This window comes from Bos indicus, chromosome 12 (genome assembly GCF_029378745.1).
Source record: "Bos indicus isolate NIAB-ARS_2022 breed Sahiwal x Tharparkar chromosome 12, NIAB-ARS_B.indTharparkar_mat_pri_1.0, whole genome shotgun sequence".
Lineage (NCBI taxonomy): Eukaryota > Metazoa > Chordata > Mammalia > Artiodactyla > Bovidae > Bos > Bos indicus.
Window position 1 is genome coordinate 5012651 of NC_091771.1, and position 6000 is coordinate 5018650.

Consider the following 6000-nt stretch of genomic DNA (forward strand, 5'->3'; position numbering starts at 1 on the left):
TGTCGTCCCCTTCTCCTCCTGCCCTCAATCCCTCCCAGCATCAGAGTCTTTTCCAATGAGTCAACTCTTCGCATGAGGTGGCCAAAGTACTGAAGTTTCCCTGTTACTATCTCACTATCTCATGGCTTCGGCATCCACTGTAATCCTGGACCCAAAGAACTCAGAATATCTTTTGAGATAGAAAAGGAACTTCAGTGATTAGGATAAAATATAATAAATTCTGTAATAGACATTTGCAGGGAGAAATGTTGAGGAAAGACATCTGAAATTAATCTCACTTTGAAAAACCAAAGAACACTTCTAAAAGCATTTCGCTACTTTAATTCATTTCATAGATGTTTATGATATGAATTCTCTATGACAGGTTATCCTTTTCCTTTGTTTCTCTTTTGTGCAAGTCTGGATAATCTATGACACCATTCATCTTGAATTCACTGAAGAAAATGGTGGGAAATAATGGTGTATGGTACAGCGTTGGAAAAATCATCATTCTGTAGATTAAAAAAAAAACTGAACCTCAAAATACTTATTAGAAACTGCAAAACATACATTTGTAAATGTCAGTGTTAAACTAGATTAAGACCTTGTATACCATGTGATGTTTTCAGAAGCTTATCCTTATCATAAGAACCCTAAGAAAAAAAATCACCTTCTGTAGAAGGTGCTGTAGAACATGGTAAGTGAATCTTCCCTGTGTTCTAGCCCATGGGGTCGAATAAATTTCTTTACTTAAGTTTAAGGAAGGAGTAGCTTATCCTTAGATAATGTTTTAATACAATTGGTCAAAATGAAAATTAAAAAGTGAGATTAACCTAAAAAAAAACTCAACTTGAATAAAAGTAAATTTCATACTTTACATAGACCAAAATATGCCTTATTCAGGAGTCTTCAGTGGCTCAGTGGTAAACAATCAGCCTGTCAATGCAGGAGACCTGGGTTCAATCCCTGGATTGGGAAGAGTCCCTGGAGAAGAAAATGATAACCCACTCCAGTGTTTTTGCCTGGGAAATCCCATGGACAGAGGAGGCTGGCTGGCTACAGTCCATGGAGTCACAAAAGAGTGGGACTCAGCTTAGTTGCTATACATCAACAAAAATTGGTGTGACAATGGGAATAAAAAGAAGGTGAATATGAAACATAACATTTTACCTGTTAGATTTTTTATAAGTAAAATAATCCTTTTGTAAATGTTCATATTTTGTAAATTTTCCAAAATGCACATGTATTCTTTTATAAGCAGGAATAATAAAGATTCCAACAAATGTATTATTGATCCTCTCATGGGCTTTCTGACAAAACAACTATTAGATGAAAAATAATTTCTTATTATATTTGACATATATTAAGAAACAAATAGTCATAAGGGAAAATATGTACCCACGGCCTCCAACACTCTCTGAGTTATGAGCTACTAACTGGAATAATGCTACTGATTATTCAAAATTTCAAATGTGGTAGACTATTTGTCATGGTTTGCTATTTTTTATTAAACATGGAGACTTCTAATAAACACTGGGTGGAGAAACTTGGTAAAGAAGAAACAAACCATGGAAATGCTAATCCTGAATCCACATGATCTTAAAAAAAAAAAAAAAAAAAACAGAATCAAACAATGCAATTTCAGCTAAGCTCTTTTGTTAGTAAAATAAGTAAAGAGTATGCAATTATTTATTAAATCTGGCAAGTTTACACAGTCACTATAAGTAAATCACCAGAATTGCTTGCCAATTATTAGTGTCTTTGAACAGACACTAATAAAAATTATATAAAGGTTTACATATACAAGTATTTTAAGATATTTTAAGTCATCCAAATTGGTTCTTTGCTATAATGAAAAGAAGCTATCCAGCTGATTATTTGATATGTAGAATTTAACTGTATTCCACACAATTCTGCAGATGGATGTTTATGGCAACCATATTCATAACCGCCAAAGCTTGGAAACAGCTAAGATGTCCTTCAGCGGGTGAATAGACAAATTCAGATGCATCCAGACAATATAACATTATATATAAGTAAAGAGCAATCAAGTCATAAAAAGACATGGAAGAAACTTAAATTCATAATACCAAGTCAAAGAAGGCAAGCTGCAAAGGCTACATACTGTATGATTTCAACTATATGATATTCTAGAAGAAGCTTTATGGATACAGTAAAAAGATCAGAGGCTGCCAGTGGTTGGGGAAGGGAAAGATGAATAAAAGTACAGATGAACAAATGATTTTTAGGGTAAAAATAGTCCATATGGCACCATAATTACAGATGCATATCGCTATACATTTTACAAAACCCATAGAATGTACAATACCAACAGTGAACTGTAATCTATTTATTTATGGTTTTAATTAATTAATTAATTTTGTTGTTGTGCTGGGTCTCTGCTGCGGCACATGGGCTCTCTCCAGTTGCAGTGACAGGGGGTCACTCTTCGTTAAGGTGTAGGGGCTGCTCATCGCGGTGACTTCTCTCGTTGTGAAGCACAGGCCCTAGGGCACGTGAGCTTCGTCAATTGTGGCCCACATTCAGGAGCTGTGGTGCACGGGCTTTAGTTGCCCCTCAGCATGAGGAATCTTTCTGGACCAGGGCTTGAACCTGTGTCCCCTGCATTGGCAGGTGGATTCTTATTCACTCCACCACAAGAGGCGTCCTCAACTGGAATTCAAAGCACAGACTGGGTGATTGCAATGTGTCAGTTTAACCATCAACCAACAATGTCCCCAACAGTAACAAATGTGCAAGCTGGGGGAGTTGGGTGGGGTGTTGCTTGCAGGGAAGCTGAGCACGTAGGGAATATACAGAAAGCTCTGCATTGTCCTCAATTCTGCTGTGAAACTAAAACTATCTGACATTTTTTTTTCAATTAAAAAAACCCTTTGTGTTGACTACACGTTTTCTTTAAATGTCTTTAAAACTTTTTCATGCTAATATAAGTATTCCTCACGTATATTATGGGTTCAGTTTCAGATCATCCAAATAAAGCAAGTATCACAGTAAAGCAATCCGCACAGATGTTTTGGTTTCCAGTGCCTGTGAAAGTTGTGTAGACACTACACTGTCACCTATTCACTGGGCAGCAGTATTATATCTAAAAAATGCACATCTTAATTAAAAAATATATTATGGGTGCCTCCAGCAAGTCATAACATTTTTGCAATTATAACATTAAAAATCACAGATCAAAAATCACCACAATAAATATAATAATAATGAAATGTTTGAAATATTGTGAGAATTACCAAAATGTGACACACAGACATAAAGTAAGCCAATGCAGTTAGAAAAATGGTGCTGATAGATTTGATCATTACAGGGTTGCCACAACCTTCAATTTGTAAAAACCACGTCTGTGTAGTACAATAAAGCAGAGTGCCATTAAATGAGGTATGCCTGTAAGTAAAAACAAAATGTTCAATAACACCTCGTCTTGAAATATTCTTTTTTTTTCTCCAATTCCATATGCCTTTATTATTTTTTATTTTTTTACTTTACAATATTGTATGGGTTTTGCCATACATCAACATGAATCCGCCACGGGTGTACACGTGTTCCCAACCTTGAAGCCCCCTCCCACTTCCCTCCCCATACCATCCCTCTGGGTCATCCCAGTGCACCAGCCCCAAGCTTCCTGTATCCTGCATCAAACCTGGACTGGCGATTGTTTCTGATTATACATGTTTCAATGCCATTCTCCCAAATCATCCCCCCTCCCTCTCCCACAGAGTCCAAAAGACTGTTCTATACATCTGTGTCTCTTTTGCTATCTTGCATACAGGGTTATTGTTACCATCTTTCTAAATTCCATATATATGCGTTAGTATACTGTATTGGTGTTTTACTTTCTAGCTTACTTCAATGTGTATAATAGGCTCCAGTTTCATCCACCTCATTAGAACTGATTCAAATGTATTCTTTTAAATGGCTGAGTAATACTCCATTGTTTATATGTACCACAGCTTTCTTATCCATTCATCTGCTGATGGACATCTAGGTTGCTTCCATGTCCTGGCTATTATAAACAGTGCTGTGATGAAATATTCTTAAATGTGGTTTCTTTCTTATTTTGATTTGAGGATGAATAAAATGTGGGTCACTTATTAAAGATGATTTGATATCCTAGAGCTGAAAAAAGGGAGAAGAAAGAAATAAAAATGAAACAAAGTATATTTTAACCACATATGTAATACTTTAATGAGTATGACACATGGTAAGGTTTAAGCCATAGATCTCCTTGGAAGCATTGCACGGGTCCTGAACATCAAAGAGAACAAAGCAAGATTCAGTAGAGTCAGAGATTTCAAATTCAGCATCAAGTTTAAAAATTATAGCTTTTGACACCAAGGCTAAGGAAATTAATAGTAAAGAATCCCCCTGCAGTGCAGGAGACCTGGGGAAGATCTCCTAGAGAAGGAAATGGCAATCCACTCCAATATCCTTGCCTGGGAAATCCCATAAACAGAGAAGCCTGGCACCCTACAGTCCATGGGGTTGCAAAGAGTCAGACACAACTGAGCAACTAACATAAGGAAACTAAATAAGAAAAAGCCTCCAAGGACTAGCCTTTATTATTCAGCATATGACAAGCAGGAAGGAAATGCTTATATTCAATATATGTATCTTTGTATTTGTACATTTGATGTTGTAAAGATCTATTTCTACCCAGTGTACCCCAGGAGCAAGCAAACAACCCCCCTCCCAACACACGAACTGGTAAAACAAAAATAAGAGGGAAAGGAACCGAGGGATAGCAAATCATTAAATCTTTCATATTATGTTGTTCTTGATATTCTTTGCTTTCACTTACAGCCTGGTATCTTTTCAATTTTCCAGATAACAAAATAAGGCTTTTAAATTCTTCTTTATACATGATACGTATTTTCAAAGATTATGAGTTTGCTGTAATTAATCATACATGGAAGATCAATCACATAAGGATCTATGACACTGATATTCCTGCAAGCACACACAAGATCACAGAGAAACAACTACTGGCTTATTTGAAGCTCCAACATTAAGTACAGCAGTTGACATTCTTTGTGCTTCTGCCTTCTTGCCTGTAATAGATTAATAAGAAGGGAACCGTTAAAATTTGCCTAATTTGTTGGCTTGCTATAGCATCCTGGTTGTTAAAGTTGAAAAAGTGAGCAAATTCAATGTTTTGCCTCTGATTTCTTTTTTACCTTTTGTTTTTATCTCATTTACCAGTTTTTTGACTCAGTGATTTAACCAAATAAAAATGAAAGTTGGTGGTTATATAGCTAGGATCTTAGCCAATAAATTGGGAAATTGGCAAAAAAAAAAAAAATGCCAACAAATATTTTTGCCTGATTTTCATTGAGCTAGTAATATGTATTGCTATGCCAGTGTAGCCCTTATTTTATTGGTGATTGTTCTCCACTTATTCCTGCAGGACCCTAACCTTGTCTTAAACCATGCATATGATTTCTGGTATTGAACAAAGGTTTAAATGTGCTCATAAGAAATTAAATTTACTTCTTTCCTATTCACACCTTGCTCTCTCTGCTTCACACGAGTGTATCCTTATGATTCCAGACTTGCTTAGTTATTGTGGTGAAGAAGCTGAATCATTTTCTTTATTATTCTGTCTTTGGTTAGAGGATCATTAAAGCTATCCTGGTTTCTTCTCCACTATTTTAGAATTCAAATGACAGTTGCTTTCTCCAATCTTACTGATGGATCCACCTGTGGACTCAGAGACAATTTTGAATGCTAGATATGTCATGTAGAATTTAGAATCACTCCTTTTTGATTACAATATTTCTGTTATTCTGCTCACCTTTCTCCCTTACCTCGTTCTCTTAGGAAGACTTTTCTTCTAAGTAAGAGAAATGCAAAATTACTTCTGGTTGGCTTATTCCATAAATCTTCAAGACATGAGTAAGCACTGTGGATTTGCTTTGGTGGACACAGCTGGGATTCGATACTATATATATCTGAGGTGTTTGATTTCTTAAATAAAGATGATGAGTATGCTTTCAAATA